This window comes from Pteropus alecto, unplaced genomic scaffold (assembly GCF_000325575.1).
Source record: "Pteropus alecto unplaced genomic scaffold, ASM32557v1 scaffold339, whole genome shotgun sequence".
NCBI classification, from domain to species: Eukaryota; Metazoa; Chordata; class Mammalia; order Chiroptera; family Pteropodidae; genus Pteropus; species Pteropus alecto.
The window spans coordinates 52,270-63,459 of record NW_006442509.1 but is presented as its reverse complement, the minus strand read 5'-3'; positions in this window follow the sequence as shown (position 1 = coordinate 63,459).

Below are 11,190 nucleotides of genomic sequence, written 5' to 3'. Positions count from 1 at the left end.
GATGGCCCCTTAATAGTTACTTTGAGCTTTTAGATCAGCTCAAAATACTATATTTGTCTCAACAGTGTCAAGTGTCATCGGTATAAACTGATCTATATTCAGTTAGAATCTAGGATCGATCGCTCAGACCTGCCCTGCGCAGGGATTTGCCTCTGGAAAAACTCATCTGAACATATGAGCTGAGTAAACATTTAAATGAAGCTTGGAAGTCAGCCGGCCAGCCCTTCGCTGCTCTGCCAGGCCCTGCGGTGACAGGAGATGTGGTCATCGCTCGATTCACAGAGAGCCTACTGTGTGCGCACACCATTTCCCCCACTTACAAACGCAGGCCGCGGGTGCAGACGGTGGCACCCGCTTTATGTTTGCGGAAACCGAGGCGCAGTGAAGCTGTAGGCCTCCCCCACCGGGACACACCGGTGGCCGTGTGAGAAAGTCCCCTGACCCGCACGCCCCGCTGCCTCCGCTCAAGTGGGGAAAGGAAGTCTCGCTAGAGCATTATTCGGCACAGGTGTGTGGAGCGAGGGGCCTTCTGCCCTCGACAAGGAGGGTGGCATCTGAGTGCCCGCCGTGAGCGTGGCTGGGCCCGGGAGAGGGACTCCTGGTTCGTGGCCTATTCTCGTTCCCAGGACGGACTTGCTGACATCCCATTTCATGGGGAAATAAAGTGGGGCCGGAGAGGCGATCCCCAGGTCACATGGTAGACAGTGTCCACTCCGAGCCCACGGGCGTCTCCCAGTCCTGAGACTCTCCTTAGAGAACTTTCCTGGCAAGGCCCGGCCAGGGGCATGGACGAAAGTGTGGGCTCCAGGTGAGTCGCAGGAGCGGACGCCAGCTGGCACAGACGGCCCCAGGGGAGGCTTCCTGGGGCAGCTGGACACGGACATCAGGCTGTTGCCACTGCCCGGAACCTCAGAGCCAGCCTGTGACCTTGTGCAAGGTCATCGCCCCTTTAGGTCTCGGTTTCTTTGTCTGTGAAACAAGGAGTTCCCGCCGCAGGCTTCCCCGATCCCCGAGACTGTGCCAAGACAGCCACGGCCCCGGGCTGACCCAGGCCTTTTTAATAGTCTAAGGCGAATTTCACGTATACCCGAGATGTAAAAATCCACCGAAACGGAAGACAACAATGTAGCCAGGGATTTATAACTCCAGCGCATTAACACTAATCTCAAACAGATAGATGTTGTATGCTTCTGATTAATACGGAATAGAAAAATAATAACCAATGTAAATTTTTTTCAGGAGACAAATTCTTTAAAACAGGCTTCTACGAGGGCAAAAATCGCATGAAGGGAGTTTTTGCGGGGAGGGGCTGGAGGCCCCAGGACGCACCGCATGTCTGCTCAGCAGACACGCATTCGGTCTGCAGGGCTGACTCAGGCTCCTTCGTTGCCATTGCCCGGATGTCAAGTGCCAGGCTGAGGGCACCGGGTGGCGTGCAGAGGGGGGACTGGAGAGACACCTGGCCTGATCGGCCTAGCGGTCAAAGCCAAAGTCACGGGAGCAGGTGAAGCCAGTTCCCGGCCGAGGACAGATCTGGGGCAGACGTCCGGCACGTGGGAGGCCGTGCGCGGGGACAGCCCCGAGTTTGGATCCCCCTCCCTGTGAGGGCAGGGCTATTATTCAGCGCTGGCGCCCTCTCTGCCCGTAGTGTCTGCTGTGTGCAGCTGTCCCGTCGTGGGGACTGAGGCCCTGTCACCTGAGTGCAGGGCCTGCTTCAGCCGGAGCCGCTGAGCCGCGAGCCATGGACTGTCATCAGCACCCTTTCAGTGTGTCCCGCAGTAGAGTCAGGGTGCCAGGGAGCGAGGGCAGCTGGGCCAGAGGGCAGGCCGAGGGGCAGAGGCAGGGACACCAGACGGGGCTGTGGGTGCAGCCTGAGGCCACCCTCCCAGGCAGCCGTCAGCAGTCGGAGCAGGAAGGGAAAGGGCCGAACGCCTCTGACAGGCAATCTCTGCTCGAGCCTCGGCCGGCCGCACGGAGGTCCATGGCTCTGCCAGCCCTGTGCTGCCCCCTTTATCTTTCCCAGGTGTTACGATGCCCCCCAAACCCCTTGCACCCTAACCCTACTCAGTGTGTACTCCCTGGAGGCCCTCCACCCGACACAGGGGCCTGCAAAAGAGACTTCGCCTTGCCCCCTCCCGCTTAGAAATGCCACTGGACCTGGCCTTCGGCCTTCCGGAGATGCGCCCAACTCTGCCGTGCACGTGCACGTGCCCCTCTGCCCTGAGTGTGCTAAGTCAGTAAGTGCTCGCAGCCCCTCGTAAAAGTGGGAGCCTAAAGGTGGGAACGGCTGCCCTGGGAAGGCTCTGTCCACGGGGGTGGGGGGACGGGGGGGTGCAGAATAAGCGTGACCTCTCAAAGGAAGGTCTCCCCTCCTCCCACACTCGCCCCCAACCAACACACACACACACACACACACGCACGCACACACACACACTCGAGCAAAAACTTTTTTCTTTGCTCCAGATCATTTTTTCAAATGTTCTCTGGGATTTAAAAGAAAAAGTGCACACTACCACACACACACACACGCACACACGCACACGCACACTCGAGCAAAAACTTTTTTCTTTGCTCCAAATCATTTTTTCAAATGTTCTCTGGGATTTAAAAAAAAAGTGCACACTGTTTCTAAAAATTCACCTGTTTCTAAAAATTCACCTGTTTAGATTTGGTATCGCGAGGCGTGTGGGAAACACAATCCCACCCGCACACGTGCGCTTCCTGAGCAAGGGGGGGAGTTCCGCCCAGAGAGCCCACCCGAGCACCCACCCGGAGCGCCCGGACGAAGGGGGGCAGCTCGATAGCTTTTGGGAGTTTGGGGGGCTGCCAAATGCCTCAGGCATAGAGGTCCGGGCCTAGGTGCAAGAGCCTGACGTGCTTTTACTGGAAATACAATGCTCTGAAACCCAAATGCTCAGAATAACAGAAGAGTTGCTTCTGGAAGGAAAAAAACGAGGTGTGGATACGTGCAAGTGCCCTGGACCACCCCGCCCTCCCCTGGACCTCCCCCCGCTGGCCCCTAGCAAGGCCACCGACTGGCCTACCCACCACCCGGGCGGTGGAAGGAGCTCAGCGTCACTTCTTGGAAACCCCTGAGAGTGGACAGACGTCAGAGCTGCTCCTTTCAGCCCCGGTCCTCATGGGTCAGTCCCTGACATCATAGTTCCCATTGTCACACACACAGATTAGACGGGCAGGGGCTGTGCACCCCACAGCCGCAACAGAAACCCGTGCGCCCCCTTTTTCCTCAGGGCTAATTAGGGCTTGGGGTTCCCGCCTCCAGACACAGAGCGGGGAGGGGGGGGTCGGAAGGGGAGGTGCCTGGTCTTCCCTGGAACTTACTGTCACTGCGTGGTTCAGTTGGGGAACAGAGTCGTCACCTGGCAGGGCCGGTCATCTTGCCGTCTGGGCCTCAGTTTCCCGAATGCACGAAAGGGCCGACAGAGCCACCCGCTGCCTCTTAAGGTCGCTGGGAGGACCAGGTGAAGTCACACGAGGAAAGCCATTCCGGAGGTTTCTCTGAAGCCCCGCCCCTGGTCTCCCTGCAGGGCTGCGTCCTGGGGTCCTCCTCCCCCATCCCCCCACCTTCTCGCTCTCTCCCAAATCAATTACCAAAGTCCCCTGGGCTCTTGTCAGGATCTGAGTCAGACCGTGTGTTCCCCGTTCACGGGCTTCCACCCCGCCTCCCCAGCAGGGCGCCCGCCGGCCCGCCGCAGCCCCCCACTGGCTCCTGCCAGGCCCCCGCCAACATCCGTGCACCGTCGGCGTGAACAGACGCAAACACGCATCCACGCTTGGAAGGCCGTGCAGCCACGTGCACCCTGGGGACCTGGACTGTGGGTTCCCAGGGACGAACGGGCAGTCTCAACTTCATGTAGCAAATCGGCTTGTCAGGGCTGCAGTAACAAGGTGTCAATGGCTGGGCGGCCTGAACAGCTGAGTTCGTCTCACTAGAGGCCGGAGGTGAGGTGTGGCAGGGTGCAGCCGGGCGGGGCCTCTGGGGCCTCCCTCCGGGGCAGGGGCGAGTGGTGCCTGGATCTTAACCCCCTCGGCCTACGAGGTCAAGGCCCACCCTGGGGACCTCGCTGAATCTGAGATGCTGCTTTACAGGACCATCTCCAAATGCAGTCTCTTCCAACACGCATTGAATACAAGACTTAAACACATAGAATTCGGGGGGGACGTAGCCCCCCAAATACTCAGCCCCTAAGGTGTGTTTTCTTCCTCTCTCTTTCTGCAATGCACGAGTGTTCCTTATGTAAGACCGAAGGGCGCGTTCAGGTAGCCTGTGTCCTACAAATGCAAAGACGCCGGGAAGGGGAGCCGCCCCCCGAAAGCAGAAGTGGACCCCACGGAGAAGCGGAGCCGCTCGTCATCGTTCAGCGACCCTGTCCTTATTCTTTCCCTCGGCCCACGGCCGCTGGGACCCAGCGAGGACCTGACCCTCTGGGCAGTGGGACTCAGGGAGGAGGAGGCGACAGGAACATAAAGAACGAAGGTGGACGGCAAGTGTCCCACTGACCCTCCCCAGGGCTCGCCCGCCGACCCCGCGAATCAGAGCCAGGGCCAAATACAAGGGCCTAATAGTGAGGGCTGTGGCCGCGGCGGCAGTCCGCGCCCTCGGCCTGCCCTCCGCGTGCAGCTCTGTTCCAGGTGCTTTTCACCCACTCCCCCCAACGCCACCTCAGGGGTGACAGCTGAGGCGCACAGCGGCTATGTCACGTGCCTGAGCTCACACAGCTGGGACCAGCAAAGCCTGATCCCTGTGGCTAGAGAACTTGTTTTCTCCAGTGACTCATTTGAATAAAAGTAGGGAGGGCAGACGCCCCACCCCTGGAGAAAACCCTCCCCAGTTGGAGCTGGCGGCCCCTGGCTAATCATGGAGAATTCCTGAGGCTGAGCTGTCGTGAGCATGACCTGAGACGGACAGCGAAGCACCCACCAGGGTCGCTGGCCGGAGACCTGCAGGACTCCAGTCCCCAACCCCCGGGCCTCTCCCCCTCCAGCCTCCTCAGCTCCAGCTGTGGCCCCCCAGGGGAATGAAAGTGGGCTGTGGGTCTGCAGAGGGGCTCCCTCCCAGGGGTCCGGCTGGCCGCCAGGCTTGTGCCACTGTCACTGCGAGCCCCAGCCCAGCTGGGGCCACACAAACACCAGACAATCTGTAATCAAACCCCAGTTGACAAAGGTAGCAGGTGACGCGGAGAGTCTGACAGCAAGCCCGGCACGCCTTTGCGTATAACCCGCCTGAGGGAGAGGTCGTGTTTCAAGGCCGCCTGGCTCTGACGAAGAAGAGGATGGGTCTCTAAGACCTCGCTGTCTGTACCAGATGGCTGTGTGCCCACGAGGCGCCCTCCTCCTCCGCTCTGCCCCTGCCTGGGCTCCCGGGCGGGATCTGCTCAGTGGCACCTGACCAACTGCTGGCTGGGCCTGTCCCTCAGGACACTGGACCAGGGTCCACGCCTCTAGCACCGGCCGAATCCCTGTATCCGATGCCTGCCATCATCTGCCACTCCCCAGGCCCCATCAGACATCGTCTCCCCACAAAGCCACAGGGTCAGGGCCACCTCGTGCCACATTTCCTCAATGGCGGCCTTTGGGCATCTGGCCCACCCACCCCCTTGGGAACAGGCTCCACAGCCTAACTGTGCCTGAGACACGATCAGCCCCAGTAACGCTCAGCTCCTCCCTTCGAGAGCCGCACTCCTCCCGACCTTGACCCTGGGCTGCTCTTGAGAGTCACTGTGGCCAATGAGACTGCAGCAAAGGTATGCAAGACGGGGCTCTAAATAAAGCCACTGAACTGCACTCTTAAAAATGGCTAAAATGATACATTTATATTATGCGTATTTGACCATGATTAATAAGTGAATTTTTTTTTTTTTAAAGCAGCTTTAACAGGCGTTGCCTACAGGGCTTGTTGTCTTGACGTGCTGCCTGGGGTGCTGCCATATGGGTGGCATGCCAGCGGACGCTGAGAGGCACACAGCCAATCACCCGTCACCCCAGCCAACAACCAGTTGTGAGAATGAGGCCACTGACCACTGGCTGACCTAAGATGCTGGCAAACTCAGTCAAAAGCAGCGGAAGAACCGCCCAGCTGAGCCCAGACTAAGTGCCAACCCCCCGAATCAAGAAATAAATACACATTTATTTTAAGCCACTCAGTTTCACGGTGGTTTGTCACACAGCTATGGGTAACTGATACCCAGCTAACTACCCCTCTCTGCCAGCTCACACCAGATGGGACTCAGCTCGCCCTCCTTCCGAGAGCCAATCGATACTTACGTTTCCGTGAATAAAGATACATTCCTTGTTATTTTGTAGCGAAGATGGGCTGATATGTCTCAAACTGCTATAAGCATTTGTGCTAGCTCAGTGTTAATCTAAAAAGAAATGGAACCAGCGGCATTCATTTATCCCCACTCCACCAGGAGGCTGCCTGAGTCACAGCTCCGAGAATTGTAATCTTATAGAAATGCGATGTAGGGACCTTCCGACTGAGCCAGAGCTTCAGAAGCTGGGGAACTAAATTCGTATAACTCCGTTGCAGTCTCCCACTAGAAATGATAACATCAGGAAAGGCGGTGGGGTTTCTCTTCACTACGGAACGCAGTGGGGACCCAGACTCCCTTCCAGCCCATGCTGCCCCTCCTCCCGTCAGCCACGGGGTGACTCTCCGTGAGGCACACGGAGCACGCATTCGGTGTTCACGTGCTGTCTGCACAGCACCTAGGCAGGAGCTGGGGGCGCGGAGGCCAACTGGGGTTGGCGTCAGCCCCCATCCAGGGCACACGCACACGAATCCATGCAGGAAGTGTCCTTCACCAGGGTGGCCGGAGCGGCCCAGCTCAAAGCAGGTCTGGTTCAGATGATAAACGACAGGGCACCTCCCTCCGCGGTGTCCCCCGCCCCTGCCCGTCTGTCCCTCTCGCTGACGGCACGCCTCCCTCAGGTCTGTGACGGCCACGCGGGCTCCCTGCAGCTTGCATTTCAGCCCGTCTGCCACCAGCCCACGCGCTGCAGCTGGATCCACCTTTCCACGGTGTGGGCCAGCCGGGTCTCCACAACCGGAGGCCTTCGGGGACCCCGAGCCTGGGGGCAGGCAGAACCCCTCAGCCTGGCGTCCAGCTGGAGGTCTCGGAACTCGGAAGCTGAGGGGGGCTTGACCGCGACGCGCCATCTGAGGGGTTCTGTCCCGGGGCAGCTGCAGGGGGAGAAGAGGAAGCAAGGCCAGGAGGGAGCGCGGGGGCCAGGAGGGGGGTTGGCGGCTGCGCACCGGCTCCGGGTCAGGTCGCCTTGGACAGGACGCGCGGGCCCTCATGCCTTGGGGCCGCCCACGGGCGCAGGGAGGAGAGGACATTGAGCCCCGGTCTCCTTCCTGTGCCCAAAGCAGAGGGTCGGTGGCTCCTCTGGGCCAGCCTCATCCACAGAGCTCACGTGTTTCTGAGGACCGGGAGAGTGGGGTGAGCCCAGCCTGGGACACCCTGGTCCCTGGCGGTCAGTGTCCATCAGGACGGAGCCCCCAGAGGGGCTGGCCGAGGCCTATCGGGGGCTGGGCACCCATTCACCCCCAACTCTGCGCCATGCTACTTCCTCAGCCGCCCTTCACAGGCATGGGTCCCCCTGCACTGCGGCCATAGTGAACACGGCTCAGCCAGGCCCGAATTGTGTCCCCAGAATCCAGATGTGGAAGCCCCAGCCCCAGAGGTGACCAGGCTAGAGCGAGGTTGTGGGGTGGGTCTGATCCCACATAACTGGTGTCCTTAAAAGAATCAGGACACAGACACACAGAGGGATGACATGGGGACACAGGGAGGAGACGGCGTCTGCACACCACGGACAGAGGCCTCGGGAGGACCCGCCCTGTGACACCCGCATCACGGCCTCCGGCCTCCGGACCGTGTCTGCTCTGGAAGCCGCGGTCTGCGGGGGGTTGTCAGGCAGCCCCAGCAAGCGAAGTTGGGACGGACCTCCCGTCCTCCCTCAGCCCCCCGCTTCCTCCTTCGTTGGCTGGCTCTGCCCACCAGCTTGGCAGGCAGCCTGCTTCCCGTCCCCAACTGTGATCCGTGGGTACCCCTCCAGCGCGTTCCTTCATTTCGGCACTGAGCACATGGCACCGAGCCCCTACAGAGAGCTGGGCCCGTGCCGGCCCGGGAAGCGTGGCTGCAGCCCGCAGCCCCTCACGCCCCACTGCAGGGCGGGCAGCGCGCAGGGATCAGGCCCTGCGTGTCGTCATTGTCCCACGCTTTGCGATCCTCACTCTGTGACTTGATGGCTGTACAGGGACCCACGGAATGCTCTCCGCAGTGAAACTCACCCTCCCACTGCTCAGCAGCATGGCCAGGCACTGGGGGTCGGGGCGGGGTCTGGGGCCGGCCTCGCTCACCTGGGTCCTGGCCGATCTACTTTGCCCATGCTTTTCTGCTACGGTGTTGCTACTTACTACAAATCGTGGAGAAAATCAAATTGCCGAGGGAATATTTAGAATGCTCAAGGACGATTTTTAAGCAGTTTAGAAGCAATCTCACAGGAACCGAAATGCTAGTTATAAATAACTATGATCTATGTACTGAGATAGCCAACAGCATTGTAACGGTCTGAGCTCGAGTTGATGTCTGAAGCCACAAAACCGGAATCTGCAGACGTGGGCGGCTGGGGGAGCTGGCCTTGGCTCCCAGCTGACCTGCAGGTGTCCCAAACTCCCACGAGGCCCCTCCCGGCTCCTCCCAGCAGCCTGGGCCCTGGGTCTGCTCCCCGCTCCTGACTCGGGCAAGAGTTAATGTGTGGCCCCCGAAACGTGCTCCCGGGAGCCTCGGCAACCTGCTTCCTCCCAACGGGGCCAGTCTCCCGGCTCAGCGTCCGGCTCTGCAACTCACGGCTGTGTGACCTTAGGCGGGTTCCTGAACCTCTCTGAGCCTGGGCTGCTCATCTCACATGGGAACAGGGGACGTATCTGCCTCTTAGGAGTGTCGTGAGGACGAAAGCAGACAACGTCGCCAGGGCTGTACAGAGTGCCCAGAGCCGGGGCAGGGGCTGAATAAACGACTGTGTGGGCAACGCGGGCGGTGGGGGGCGCGGGGGGCGCCCCCATCTGCTCCTTCTCCCCACACTCCTTGCGTTAGGTCAAGGGTCATCTTTAAGGTGTTAATTATTTATGCAAGTACCTGGTCACCTCCATGAAGCAGTTCTAAAAAGGTGGAGCCCGGACCGGCCCCAACAGCAGGACCGGGAAGCAAACTCTCCAGCCTCACCTGGGAGCTGCAGGATCAGAAACGGAAACTCGGGGCGGGCGGGGGGGGCAGCACTAAGCTCCGACGAGCCCCCTCAGGGGGTTCCGACGTGTGCTCGGGGCTGAGGCTCTATCATAAAAGATAAAGTCAGCATAAGAAAAGAAAACAAATATCTATCCTCTCTCTTTCTACAGGAAACCCGATGGTTTCTCATCACGGTCAGCCACGACCACTCTGCCCGGAGCCCCGCTGCCCAGGGTGTGTGGCCTATGGCTGCCATAACCCAGTGCCACAGCCTGGGGGACCTAGACAGTTCTGGACGCTGGGAGTCCGAGATCACGGGGCTAAGGAGGGGGCTAAGGAAGGGCTGGTTCTCGCTTCTGCGGGCTGCGGCAATCCTGGGGCCTCTTGGCTTGCAGAAGCATCACCCTGACCTCCGCCTCTGTCTATCCATGGCCTTATCTCTATGTGTGTCTGTGTCCAAATGTCCCCCTTTCAAAAGTCAGCCACACTGGAGTAGGGCCCGCCCCTCCCCCATCAGGACTTCCTCTTAACCAGGCACATCTGCCACCACCCTATTCCAAACAAAGACGTCCGCACTCCACCCCTAAGACAGTCTATACAACACCTTGAAGATATCTACACTGCACCCCGAAGACGGTCCACAGTCTACCCCGAAGACAGTCTACACCCCAATCCAGCGACAGTCTACATTGCACCCCGAAGACAGTCCACACTCCACCCCCAAGACTGTCCACACTCCACCTCCAAGACGGTCCACACTCCATCCATCATCGCGGCCCCTGCGGCCAGCCCCGGTCCTGCTTGTGCTCAGACAGCAGGGGACAAATGAGCCATGAAAGAAAAATGAAAAAACCCGTTAAATAAACAAACAGTGGTTACTCTTAGAATTTGGGAAGAGGTGTGTGTGGGGTTTTGTCTTTTTTTTAATAAACAGGTTAATGTAATAATAAAAGCTAAAAACGAAAACCCTCATGCCTTCCTTCAACGGCATTTGACTTTTGATTCTAAAACCTATAGTCTTCACCCTCTCCAACCCCTTCCTCCGACACACACGCACACACGCACACACACGCACACATGCACACGCACATGCACACACATGCACGCACACCTGCACACGCACGCACACACATGCACATGCATGCACGCACACATGCACACGCACATGCACACACGCATGCACACACACGCACACATGCACACACACACATGCGGCTGGGAAGGAAACGGGAGGAGTGTCTGCGTGTTCGGAACGTGTCTCTGGGCTGGGAGGCCGCTGTGGATGCCGGGACGGTCCCTGCCTGTGTGAGGTTGGCCCCGAGCAGAGGGAGCAGACGCACCAGATGACAGAAATTCTTCTTCTGCTGACATTTCTAAAATCACATTCTCAATTCTTCTCTGTGACTGTGACCAGATCAAATGACACAGCACCAGCAGCTTATAAATAGAAAAGTAACGAATGGGGAGAAAGTAGCAGACGGAGCCATAAGCCGCCGGGAGAATCAGAGAAGGCGTCTGCTTTGCTGGTTTTTCTTTAGTCCGCCAGCCCGGTGGCCGGACGTCCCTGGGCTCTGCACCGCTGAGCAGTCCCGGTGAGTCCCGGCTCCAGCCCCATCTCGTGGCAGCTACCCTACCCCCGAGGCGCAAACGCAGAGCGTCACGCTCTGGACTCCCACGTGCCCTGTGACGCGCTCCCTCGGACACCGAGGTCATACAAGGTGACGCGAATCAGGAGACTTGTCACCTCGAGGGTCTGCATTTGGTGGACGCCACGTCCGTGCAGCGAGGACACCGGCAGGGGCCCACAGCTGGCCTCCCCCGGGAGGTGGGCGCCAGGTCCACGGCCAAGGCCGGCAAAGGCCAGCGCTCTCCCCTCCCAGGCTCGTTCTTCTCTGCGAACTGCTCAGACTCCAGCAGAAGGCGCCGTGAGACACTG